Source organism: Acomys russatus, chromosome 11, assembly GCF_903995435.1.
Source record: "Acomys russatus chromosome 11, mAcoRus1.1, whole genome shotgun sequence".
NCBI classification, from domain to species: domain Eukaryota; kingdom Metazoa; phylum Chordata; class Mammalia; order Rodentia; family Muridae; genus Acomys; species Acomys russatus.
The window spans coordinates 51958682-51972811 of record NC_067147.1 but is presented as its reverse complement, the minus strand read 5'-3'; positions in this window follow the sequence as shown (position 1 = coordinate 51972811).

Below are 14130 nucleotides of genomic sequence, written 5' to 3'. Positions count from 1 at the left end.
CCTTCAAACCGAGTGGTTTTAGTTAATTCCAGATGCAGACAAGCTGACAACCAAGAACACCCATCACATGTGTGGAACCTACATTTAACCCAGAGTGAATTAGACAGTCAGTCTTGTCTGAGACCTAAAGCAATGGGCCCAGACACCACGATTTGAGCCGTCTGAAACTGAGATGTAATAGACCTCTGCTTGAGTTTTCGTTGTTTTGTTTGGTGTTTTTTCACCCCCCCCCCCCCCCAGGCTTCTGTCAGAGGAACCAGGAACTAACTCGAATGAGAGTGAAAACAGGCTAGGGACACGTCCTGAGTAACTCTACAGTCAGAGAGCCCTGTGCTAGTCCAGGAAGCACCCTCTGACTGTCAGCAGCCTTGGAGGGAAAAGGAAAGTGACCAGAGGCAGCTAGCTGACAGTCAGAGGGTTTTTAAAGTAGCACAAACAAGAGTCTCTTGGAAGCAGCTAAGCAGGAGCTCCAGGACGGAAGGTGAATAAAGGAGAGGAGATTGGGCTCTTCTACTTGCTGCTTACCTGCCGCCCCCCCCCACCAGATTCTCCTTCCCGCCTCGCCCCCCCCGTCCCTCCCACCCCTGCTTGCCCCCTCCCGCAGTAAGGATACAGAAACAGCGAGCCTGTGCTAGCAGACTCCCTTCCCCGACTTCTCCAAATAGCCCCTGCTGTTCTCAGGACATCTATTCCATTACCCTGTCTTCCCCTGCCTCATCCTCACTTTAGCGAGGTATCCCTCAGAGAAAGACCTTATTCTTCGCCTTTAGACTGGAAAATTCTAAGGAAAAGGAAGCCAGCAGGCTTTCACATCATCGGGATACTCATCGAAGACTGTATATGACCAGTGCCGTGCTGGAGACATTGACCGACAAACACGTTGGTCTCTTTCCACAGTATCAGAATTTATTCACTAACAATAAATTCACAAAGTTTAGCAGTTTCCATGACAGCAGTTTGTCAGAAAAAAATCTACCTACCTTCATATCTTGGCAGAAGCAAATACAAGTTCTTGTTTTGTTCTTTTCGAGACAGGGTTTCTCTGTGTAGCCCTAGCTGTCCTGGAACTCACTCTATAGACCAGGCTGGCCTCGAACTCACAGAGATCCACCTGCCTCTGCCTCCCAAATGCTGGGATTACAGGCGTGCGCCACTGTACCTGGCCAAATGCAAGTTCTTTATTCCAGTCTTTTTATATTTTATTTTATTTTTATTTTTTAAATTTATTCATATTACATCTCAGTGGTTATCCCATCCCTTGTATCCTCCCATTCCTTATTCCGGTCTTTAATACAAGAACTAATAGCAACAGCATACAATAAATACACACACACACGCACACACACACACACACACACACACGCACACACACACACACACACACACACACATATATATGGGTTACACAATAAATACACGTTAAAGAGGCTGCAACAGTGGCTTCAGAAGCAGGCCGAGAAAGAGCCTGTGCCGATAAGATAGTGAACCAAACCAGCTCCAGGAGGGAGCTGCTGCAGGAAGTCAAGTGAGAACAAAGCTGCATAATTCAGCTGAGAGGTGAAAGATCAAACTGGGTCCAGAGCAGGAAATGAGTCAAGAGCAGGAAACAGTGGGTCAGGCCCAGGTCCAGATGGGCCAGCAGGTGGATGGGCAGGCAGTCAAGTAAGCTGTATCAACAGCAGGGGAGCCAATCAAGTCTGTGAGGAGTCCTCCTTCCTTGCCTCATCCACACAGATATCAGGTGATAAGTTGGTGAAGCATCCATTACTTTAAGGGGCGCAGACAATGAATTTATATTTTTTCCTTGATCTGGTGATACAATAAAGTCTAGTTTCTCTGATGTGACTTTAATATGTTCCTGGACCCCCACAATTAAAAAATAATAATTTATTTACTTTTATCTTATGTGCATTAGTGTACGGTGTCAGATCCTGTGGAACTGGAGTTACAGACAGGTGTGAGCTACCATGTGGGTGCTGGGAATTGAACCTGGCTCCTTTGGAAGAGCAGACAGTGCTCTTAACCACTGAGCCATCTCTGCAGCCTGATCCCCCACAATTTTAATCCTCCCCAATAAACTTACAGGATGGCTCCATTTCTAGTCCCAGGAATAGATCAGTTATCAGTCTGCTGGGTTGGGCTGCCTGAGAGGTGATGGAGTTGCACTTCGGCAAGGTTCTCTGTAATCTTTGTACAGCTGCTATCCAGTACAGACGGGGCCTGGTTCCCCGAGTAGCTCCAAAGGCAGTGGATGTTGGCAGTGATGTGTTGGTCCACCCCTTATACTGCTTCATATGCCCAACTCTTTACTCAGAAGTAAACACAGATCATCTCTCTCTGATTGTCACTCCTGAGTGACATTTCCTTAGGTCATGAATTTAGAAGGATCCTTAACCATGATGTGTCCGAGTATATAGAGAATTTACATTTTTTTATTTTGTTTTTTGTTTTTTTGGTTTTTTTTTTAGGAATCCATCCTGCTATCGGTTTGTATTTGGAGAATCGATAATCCAAAAGATCTGTTTGTACTTTGAGAAGCAGTTAAAGAGAAGGAACACCAGACTCAGGTATGTGAACAAGGTGCTTGTTTTTTGAGACAAGTTTTTTAACTGTGTGGCCTTGGCTGTTCTAGACTCACTTTGTAGACCAGGCTGGCCTTGAACTCATAGAGATCTGCTTCCCCAAGTGCTGGGATTACTGGTGTGCACCACCGCACCTGGCATGAACAGGATTTAATATTAGATCTAACTTCTATATTGGGGGAGTTTTTTGGTGTCTCGTGAAGTCTAAGTTAAAAGCATTAGAATAATTATAAATTCTATGATTCTGTGACTGGAGGAGTTTGTGACTAGCAAGAGCAGAATTTTTCCCAACACGAAGAGGAGAACTTTGGATATTTTGTTGAAAAAACGATGGGGCCTGTGTCTAAGGGGTGGGCCCTCTGGAAAGCCCTGTCTTGCTCTGCCACTATAGGCAAGTCACTGTGCTTCGCTATCTTAATTTCTTCTTGGAAAAATAAGAGTACTCATGCTCTACTTTTTTTTATTTGAAAGAATAAAACAGACTGCATTTAAAGTATTGTGTAATCCATGCAGTGACATATCTGACATTTTTTGATTAATGGGAAGGCATCTGGATGGACTTTGTCTACAGGTAGTCATAACCATATTATCATTAATATAGTAGATATTGGGCTGGAGAGATGGCTCAGTGGTTAAGAGCAGTGTCTTGCTTTTCCAAAGGTCCTGAGTTCAATTCCCAGCAACCACATGGTGGCTCACAACCATCTATGATGTGATCTGATGCCCTCTTCTGGCGTGCAGGTGTACATGCAGATAGAGCACTCATAGACAAATAAATAAATTTTAGAAAAAATAGTAGATATTTATGCTTATTTTTTTTCTGAGTGATAATGGCTTTTGACTGAATCATTTATAATCTTTACACCAGTTCTCCTGGTGACAAAATAAGTTACTTGAAGGATGGATAATTTTGAAGAAGGCCACAGTCTGAGAGCATGAAATAACGTGAAACCTGACTAGCCTACACTGAAATCCAGCCTGTGACTCATCGTTCCTTTGCCTGTAATTTGGCCTAGAGAACTAAATTTTGTGTGTCATCAGGGTTCCAAAAGCCTAGCCTGAGCATCCAGCTCTCAAACTCAGCATGTATCAATAGGGAACATAAGCTAGTCCACCGGCCCCCTCCCCAAACAACTGCATAAGTATGTAACTGGCTTAGTAGTATTATATAAGACACTTAGGGATAGTCACTTAGATATAAGTTTAACACAAGTGAAGACTATGTTTGACTGCCAAAAAAAAAAAAAAAATCTAATATAATCTTAGCTTGTGTTATAGTACCTAGAACACAAAAGAGGTGATTGACTTATTCTGTTCCATGCTGATAGAACACACATCAATCTCTAGGTAAGTTATACTGAAGATAGGTTGTCTTAAATATGTGGAAAAGAAAGCAAGAAGCTGTTGATTAGGATAGCTTACTACCAGAGTCCAAAACTATGGCAACATTTATATAGCAAAACAAAGCAAATAAACTAGGGAAAGACAGTAGCACTTGACCTTGATTTCTAAAGGAGGGGTCACATATAAAAGGTTTTCATTTGTTCCCTCCACCCCCAAGGAAAGGCGTTAAGTTAGTGTAGAAATCAGGACAATTATTTCCAACAGACTATGTCAAAAGATGTGTAGAGGGTTGGGCGGTGGTGGCACATGTCTTTAATCCCAACATTCAGGAGACAGAGGCTGATGGATCCATGTGAGTTTGAGGCCAGCCTAGTCTACAGAGTGAGTTCCAGGACAGCTAGGGCTACACAGAGAAACCCTGTCTTGAAAACCACAACAACAAGAAATGAATTAGGGTACTAGCAGGAGATGAGGTTCTTAGCCCTTCATTATGTTCAGGTGCAGTCCCGATGGCCACTTGGTGGGAGTGTTGTAGAAGAAAGCCAATTATGAGATAATTCCTTAAATTAGAAAGATCATGATTTATGTGTACCACGGACAAACACAACAAACAAACAAAGATCCCTTATGGACGATCTAAGCCAAATGACTACAAACAAATCATAAAACAATCAAAGATGGACAGCTGGTATCTGAGCCACAGAAGTTAAGAAACGTGAACGACCAAGGGGCAAGGACATATTAGAGCCAAACAAACTTATGCTCATTACTTCAACCATCTGCGGAAACCAGCACCCTAAAGCCCGTCACACTGTATGCTGGAAAACTGTAATGGACGCCCACCACAGTACTGTGATGACTAACCATCCTTGAGGCCCTACCGACAGCTCCACTACTGGCAAATTCAGCCCAACCTTACTAAGCACTAGACTAGCCTTGGCTCCTTAGCTCCTAAGTTACTTCAGATCTCAACCTTGCTGTTATCCCTGCCTAAAATAGAGTTGTCTATGTTTGATGCATTTAATCCCTCCGTGCTCACTCATTTCATTTCTAACTAGTTTCTATATACCCGTCTCTTTCTGCTGGTGAATGGCCTCCTTTGAAACTTAACATTGACAAAGCCTTGGCAAAGCCTGGAGTCCAGGGGTTGCCTTGCTCACTGGCCCTGTTAACTCTTGCTAGAGTTTATAACTCACACTGCCTCCTAGAAAGCCACTGTTAAATCCCTCTTCTGGTGATTGTGGTTGTGGTAGCAATGCTGTAAACAGGATTGATCCCAGGGCCGTATGCACTAGAGACAAGCCACCCCCAACACACACACACACAGCCCAGGAGTCTCTTTTATAATTCCAAGTTCCTCTGATTTAAGAGGCCTGCATCCAGAGCCATGCCCTCTTCCAAACTCAGCCGCCACAGTCACTAGCCAAAAAGAATTCCTCCAGCTGTAGCTGGTACCATACATCTACTGGGCCTCTAGGAAACAAAGCTTGAGATCTGTTAATTATGTCCTGTGGCTGCACAGGTCCTGTGACGTTAGATTCATCAGCCTGTAGCAAGCTGTTCAGTTTGCCTCACAAGGCTCTTAGAACCATTCAGCATTTGTTCAAGTTATTGGTTATGTTTATAAACACACACTTAGTGCATCAGGCATCGGAGCCAAATACTAACACCATATATGGTGCTTGTTGCCATAATTATGATAATAATAATTTCCACTTCTTGAGTTCCTCCTTGATGCCAGGTGTGGTGAAAGGCTTGGTGGCAGGCTTAGAGAGGACTAGAGGTGTGTCACCTAGGTCTGTAATTGACAATCCTCATAAAGCGTGAGGACTATAGACACAGCACACGGCCAGTGTTTACTAATGATGTCAGTGTTCACGGTGTTATGAAATAGCATTCCCAAAAGTGCCATAAAAGTCCAGGTGTGCGACAACACTTATGAGCTGGAAGGAAGCGGTAGTGAACATAGGAAGGCTGGTCTAGGCTGTAATCAGAAGGCAGCCACTGTGAAGTGCTCTGTCCTGCTGGATCGCAAGCAGACAGAGGGTCCTGCTGGAATAATGTACAAGACGCAGACCTACACTGTTCTAGAGACAGGGAACCCTTCAGAATGCTCCTGTATTCCTCAGAGAAAATGATTACATGACTTTAAAAACACCAAAAGCATAAGGCCCGTGTGTCCGAAATGATCCAATTAAAGGAAGGGAGTAGTGGGGTGTTTAGTCTAGAGAGAGAGTAGAGCTTACAAAACGACAGATGATTCTGTTGCCTCAGTGTCCTAAGTGTGCCTCAACTGAAGTACTTGGCAGGCCCAGCAGAGCTCTCTGGTTTTGGTAACTCAAGTCTGCAGGCTCCCAACTCTGTTAATATAATGTAAGAGTCAGCTGTGGTCAAGCACTAGCGAGCGAATGTACAAAGTCCCTGGTGGCAAACACCCAAAAGCCTTCGTTCTCAGACTTCGTATGAGGGGAAGGAAATACTATTGATTTGTTGACTTAAACTGTGAGAACACCGACCAAAAGAATTTCGAAAGGAAAGAGTTTATTTGGCTTACAGATCATGGTCCATAATAGAGGGAGCCCAGGTGGGAACTCAAGACAGGGATTTGGAGGCATGAACTGAAGCAGAGGCCACAGAGGGGTGCTGCTTGCTGACTGGCTTGCTCCCCGAGGCTCACTCAGCCCGCTTTCTTATGCAGTCCAGGACCACCAGGCCAGGGATGGCCCCCACCCTCTGTGTCTTGGGCCCATCCACATTAGTCATTAAAAAAAAAACAAAACCAAAAAACCCAAAAAAACCCAACTCCATTGACATGCCTATAAACTACTCTGTAGACATGCCTATAGGCTACTCTGATGGAGGTGGTTTATCAGTTGAGGTTTCTTCTTCCCAGGTGACTCTAGTTTGGGTTGAGTTGAAAAAAAAAAATCTAAATCAGCACAATATTATAATATTATCAGAGGGAGGGGAGTCAAACCTGATGATCCCAAAACATTTTTATTTACGATGTTTTTTTAATTTTGTTTTTTTGAAACAGGGTCTCTCTGTGTTAGTCTTGGCTGTCCTGGACTCACTTTGTAGACCAGGCTGACCTCGAACTCATAGAGATCTGCCAGCCTCTGCCTCCTGAGTGCAGGGATCAAAGGTGTGCGCCACCACGCCCAGCCCTATTTATTTGATTTTCTGTTTCTATAAATCAGGCTTAATTTCTCAAAATCTATGAAAACATTTCATGTCTGGATTCATTTTCCTGTGTTAAGGAAGACAAAAAATCATGAGGACAATAGGAAACAAAAAAACCCAAACAAACAAACAAACAAAAAAAGAATTTAAAGTTATGAGGGGGGGTGGCTCAAGAAATGGTCCAGTGGTTAAGACTACTTGCTGCTCTTCCAGAGGACCTAGGTTTGATTCCGAGCATCCACATGGTGGCTCACAACCATTTGTATCTCCAATGATCTTTTCTGGCCTTCACGGTCACCAGACACACACATGGTGTACCTATATATATGCAGACAGAACACCTACACACATAAAGTATTTGACTAATCACCTTTCCAGATATTGAAAACATATTTTTATTTTATCAGAAAGAATATGTGTTGCAGGATGTTTGATCCCATTGTGAACCCTGAGATTATGAACTATAAAAATACATCTTTTGCTCGGTGTGGTTGACCCCTATCACACACCTTTAATCGAAGAACTTTGTTTATTGCAAGCAGGTGATTGTGGTATGGCTCAGCCAGCCTTAGCACACACCTTTAATGCAAGAGCTTTCTGCACACAGGATTTAATAAAGTTAATGCTGGGTCAAGAAACCAGTTGACAGGGATTAATGAGTAGGGGGAACTTCGAGCTGAAGGTTATTTAAGACAGTGTGAATAAGAAGAGATGTTTGAGCTTTGAGCTAGCAAGCTCTTTGGCTTTTAGTTTTTTTTTGGCTTTTCCTCCTGGGCTGCCAGCTGAGCTAGTGAGGTTTTGAGGCTCTTTCCTCCAAGTTGTGAGCTGAGTAGGAAGGTCAGTTGGGTGCTTTCTCTCTGAGCTAGCAAGTTTTCACCCAAGCATCTTGCTCCTGAGCCTTCTTTGGTAAAAATCGAACAATTGGGATTTACTCTCTTCGCAACAACAAATACATATCTCATGAAGTCAAGTTGAGCCTCAACTAAGGGTGGCCTTGAACTCTTGACTTCCTGCCTCCACCACCAGGACTGAAAGAGAGAGGACTGCCTTATGCCTGGCTTAAAGTCAGAAGTTTTTAGGTTCCAGCTTACTTATGTATTGGTTTTATAATTGAGCAAATTATGTTACTTATCAAATCCCCATTACAGTGTGCTGGTTTGGTTTTGAGTTTCACTTGTTGTGGCTGAGCTTGCTCCCTGTGTAACCAGGACTGCAGGCTGGTTCAGCCTGTTAATCTCATTTATTCCTATAGATAATTCTTCTACTTTCATGTCATACATGATTTTATATGTCCACTTAGAAATTTAGAGCTCGAAGAATTTAGATAGTAAAATGGAGGTGGTGTGAAGGGGGAATGGAAATGGTGGAGCCAGAAAGGGTTAATTGAGGTGGGGGAATAGGAGGGCAAGGTCAGGGAGGGGCACGCGGAAGGGTAAACAACTCTAAACACCATCGAGCTGTGAGCCCTGTGAGCTACAGTAACAACAGGGCAAGCCCTAGAGCTATGCCCATTAGTGCAATAATGCCACAAGTGTTCAGGGGGTGGGGGGTAACCAACCACTTTCTGATAGTACTTATGGCATGTTCTGCAAGATGGAACTGATGCCTAATAATGTTAAATAAGTCAAGACCCCAAGGCTGGGTAGATCATAAACCCTAGCAGGGACTTTGCACTCTTATTTTCCTAAATGGGCATAGTAGTAAACTGGCCCTAACACTCACACACACACACTCTCTCTCTCTCTCTCTCTCTCTCTCTCTCTCTCTCTCTCTCTCTCTCTCTCTCTCTCTCTCCCTCTCTCTCTGGTTTGTTTGTTTATTTGAGACAGGGTTTCTCTGTGTAGCCTTGGCTGTACTAGACTCACTTTGTGGACCAGGTTGGCCTCGAACTCACAGAGATCTGCCTGCCTCTGCCTCCAAAATTCCCGGATTAAAGGCGTGCGCCACCATGCCCAGCTCTAACTTTTTATCTTTATAAGCCTAGATTAGTGTAGCTCTCAGGCCTCATCAGAGAAACTTGCTTTTGCAATAGATGGAGATTAAAACAGAGACACAGAATTGGTCAAAGTGTAGAGAGAGAAAAACTCCAGACCCTGCAAAGGAGAGAAACACGCACTATTTGTCTTCCTGAGACCGACTTAATTAGTTCAACGTGATTATCTCCAGTTGCATCCACTTTCCTGCCAATGACATAATCTCGTTCTTTGTTTGGCCTGAAATTTTTCCATTTTATAATTATAACACATTTTTACAAAAATCCATTCTTTAGTTAGTGGGCACTTAAATTGGTCCTATAAGCTGTATATTGTGAATAGTGCTGCAGTCAACATCTACGAGCAAGCATCTCTTGTAAGGTTCAGAGGGTAACCCATCCCTACCCGCCACCTCCCCTTCCCAACACACACACACACACACACACACACACACACACACACACACACACACAAGGCCAGGTCCACTGACTTGGTCCAAAATTGAGCCTAGGCCCAGCTCAACTGGGACTATAGGAGGATTTCTGGCAGTTCAATGAAAAGCCAGTATCCCTCAGGAATCTGTGACACCAGTTCTCATCTGTCAAAAAGAGTCATTTCCCTTTACCTCTGGCAGAAGGGACAGATAGCGCCATTGACGTTTACGTATCACATGAAAACCCATGCAGCCTCCAGGCTCCCTCAGCCCCACTCTCAGGGACTTGTTATATATTCAAAGACCCTACCCTGGCCCTTTTCAACACCCCTCCCCACTCCATACACCCCTTTCCCCCATCCCCGCCCACCAGTTACTCCTGCTGTTCTCTCTCTCTGTTCTTGCTTCTCTTGCTATTCTCCCTTCTCTATGCAAATAGCCCTGATCAATCATCATGTCCAGTCTGCTTTGCTTTCTCTCTGATCTGGACTCTTCCAGATGCCTCTGGTCAGTCTGTCTCTGTTTGTCTGTCTGTCTGTCTGTCTGTCTGTCTGTCTCTCTCTCTCTCTCTCTCTCTCTCTCTCTCTCTCTCTCTCTCTCATACAATAAAAACTTTTAATTTGCTCCCTCATATATGCCTCTGTGATACATTGATTTGGGATTGGGATTGCTGAGGTAAGCGCCTTAGAGTGGTATAGCTAGGTCATTTGGTCTACCTTTAGGAGTTTTTATGGGGTGGGGGAGGTGTGTGTGTGTGTGTGTGTGTGTGTGTGTGTGTGTGCTCCTATGTGTACAGAAAGTTGTATGTCTGGTGTACACATATATGTCAGCATGCGTGTGCAGAAGCCAGATACCAAATACTGGTGTCATTGCTCAGAAACTCTCTTTTTTAATTTTTTTTTTCCGGGCAGGAGCTCACTGGGACCTGAGGAGTACAGATTAGTTAGGCTGGCTACCCAGGAGCCTTCTGCCTCCCTCCCTGTGTGTGTGCCACCCTGGCCAGCTTTTATGTGAGCGCTGTAGCTCTAACTCAAGCTCATGTGGTAAAGCTTTTATTTATTTATTTATTAATTATACAGTGTTTTGCCTGCATGCCAGAAGAGGCCACCAGATCTCATTATAGGTGGTTGTGAGCCACTATGTAGTTGCTGGGAATTGAACCAAGGACCTTTGGAAGAGCAGCCAGTGATCCTAACATCTGAGCCATCTCGCCAGTCCATGGCAAAGCTTTTCTGACTGAGGTGTCCTTCCTGCTCCTGTTCAGAGTTTTTTCAGTTTTTATTTTGTTTTGTTTTAGTTTTCTGAGACAGAGTTTCCCTGTATAGTCCGGGCTGTCCTGGAACTTGCTCTGTAGATCAGCCGGCCTTGAACTCACAGAGATCCGCCTGCCTCTGCCTCCTGAGTGCTGCCGGAAGTAAAAGTGTTCATCACCACACCCGGCTGCTCTTCAGGGTTTTGCTTGAAGACCCTCCATACCAATGCCCCTAGTGTCTGGACGAACTTACACTCTCACCATTGGCATATGACGGTTCCCCCTTGTCTCTGTTCTCACCAGCACTTATTGTGACTTGCTTCTGTAACGACTGCTAACAGGTGAGATCAAACCTCAATGTAGGTCGAATTTGCATTTGCCCGATGGCCGTTTGTCCTTCGTCTGGGTTGTCTGGTTTCTTACTTAGGATTTGAGCTCTCGGTATATAGTCCAGATATTAGTCCTATCAGACGTGCAGCTAGCAAACAGTTCTTTCTGGTCCGTAGGCTGCTTCTTCACTTGCTTTACTTTTTCCTTTGCCATGCACAGGATTTTTGCTTTCCTGGGGTCCCATTTGCCTTCTTTCCTAAGTGGTGAGAGTCCTCCTAAAGGGTCCTCCCTGATGCTTTCATCTTGAAACATCTCCCCTGATTTTCCCTCAACTTTCAAGGTCTCTGGTCTTACCTTAAGGTACTTGATCTATTCGGAGCCAATTTTCCTGCAAATTAAAATAGATAGTGATCTATTTTAATTCTTCTACATGTGGCTATTTATTATGTATACAGTGTTCTGCCTGCATGTACACCTGCAGGCCAGAAAAAGGTATCAGATCACATTATAGATGGTTGTGAGCCACCATGTGGTTGCTAGGAATTGAACTCAGAACCTCTTGGAGAAGCAGTCAGTGCCTTTAACCCCTGAGCCATCTCTTCAGCCCCTATTTTATTCTTCTAAGTAAATTGTAGGGTTTCTTCCTCCTTTGTTTCTGTTAAGAATGTCATTGGAATTTTGATGAGGGATTGTAATGAATATGTAAATTGCTTGGTGATGTAGATACTTTCAAAGTATTAATTTTTCTAATCCATGAGGATGGCAGTTCTTCACCATCAAGTGTATTCATTTTTTTTTTCCTCAAAGTAGGATTTTTCTGTGTAACAGGCCTGACTGTCCTGGATTTCCTTTGTAGACCAGATTGGCCTTGAACTCACAGAGATCCACCTACCTCTGCCTCCTGAGTGTTGGGATTAAAGGTCTATGCTACCACGCCTAGTTCTTCTTTGGTATTTTAAACTTTTCATTTGGGGAATCTTTACTTTCTTGGTTAGATTTATGCCAGAGGTTTTTTGTTTTGCTTATTGTGAATGGAATACTTTCTTGATTTCTTTCTTGGTGTGTTTGTTACTGTAATTTAGGAAAGCTAATCTTTATGTTCTCTCTGTGTGTGTGTTTTATGTCCATGTCCATGTAGGTGTGTACATGCAAGGGCATGTGTACATGTGGATGCCAAAAGGAGACCCCAATTGTTTTCCTTGATTACTCTCCAAATATTTTTGAATTTTTATTTATTTTTATAAATTTATTTTTCATTTATTTACTTTACATCACGATTGTAGCTCCCTTCCTTGTCTCTTCCTAGGCCCACTCTCCTTCTCTCTTCGCTCCTCCCTCCTTCCCGTAGTCCTCAGAAAGAGATTGTCTGCCCATCTTCAGAGTCCATGTTTTTTCTTTATATACAACTCAATCTTTGTTGATAACAATTTTTAAAGTCTTATTTCTGGATCTTATTCTATTGAGGCCTATTAATATTCTCTCAGAATAGAGCAGTTTGTCTTGACATCAATGTACCTGTTTTGTGACACTACTTCTGCAGAGACAAGAACAAGTATCTACAAGAGGGAGGGAGGGAGAGAGGGAGGAAGGGAGGGAGAGAGGGAGAGAGGGAGAGAGAGAGAGAGAGAGAGAGAGAGAGAGAAAGAGAAAGCACCAAAGAGAAACCATGAGTAAGGACACCACCATGGTCCAGCTTGGTGAACCATGAGTTTATTGGGATCACACATAGGAATATGGGGGAGGGGTAACTTATGGGAGAAGAAATGATTAAAAGATGGCTATGTCACTACCCCAGCGTGAGTGACAGTTTACGAATGATTGAAACTTGGAGCACACTGCCCAACTTGCAGGCAGCTCAACAGGTTGGAGAGTCTCTCTTCCAGGCAGCTCAGTTGGTCTCTGCCTTTTCTAGGCAGCTCTGGGGTCTGGAGGTTTCTCTTGGTAGCCCTTTCTTCTTATGTAATCTTGGAGAGAGAGACCTAGTACATCTGGCTAGTTTCAGGGATTTCCTGAAGTCTCTGAGTTGTTTATTTCCTGAGTTTTAATCAGCTTCCCTTCAGGATGGAAATACCGACTCAGAAGAAATTGTTAGACAACAATATCTTAAAATGACTTTATGTTTCTCCTATCAATACCCTTGAGTTTCCAGACTCAAAGACTGAAATCTTTTTCTTTCTTCCTCTATCTTCCCAGCTATGGAACATCTTGCATTCTGCCCCTTCTTCAGCTCTGTAGCCATTGTGGCTGCCTCTCCTCACTGCATTCTGTCTAGATTAGGGAGAAGGCCACATTAGCTAGGAAGCTTTCTGCTACGTCAGTTTGTTTACCTCCCAGAAGAGTCTTTTCAGACAAGATAAGGTGTGTTTGGAGGTATGGCCACAGACTAGCAAAGCCTTTTCAAACTGATGGTTTTCCTGCTACAACATCCTACCTTGTCCTAACACTTGACACATTGATTTTTTTGATAACTATTAGTGAGATAATCATATCAAATCTGGCATAAAGGCATATGCTCAAAATTCCAGCTTCTTGAGTGGTTGAGACAGAAAAATCAAAGATTCAAGGTCAGCCTGGGCTACAGTGTAAATTCAAACCCAACCCAAGAAACTTAGAAAATAAAAATAAAACAAAGGGTTGCAGATGGAGTTCAGTGGTAGAATACTTGCGTTATGAAAGATCCTCCGCTTAAATCCTTACACCATCCTATCCTACCCACAGAGGCTTGTGCGGCTGTCTCCTTGATTGGAATTTTAGCATTTTGAAAGCAGGAGCAATTTTATCTATGCCAGGGATGCTTAATGCAGGGCCTTTTAAGTAGCCGTGTGACTCAGAGCCAGTTATTTAATGACTCTATGCCTAAAACAAACATTCAGAGAGGTTAGACACAGGACCAGGCAGGGACCCGAGATCTGTGTGCCCGCCGAGTGAATGCTGAGGTGAGGGTGGTTTCCAGCTATGCACTAAATTTAGCATTTGAGAGAGTATTGAAGCTGGCCAACGCATTTCCTGGCTGGAGTGCAATAACTGGTAGAT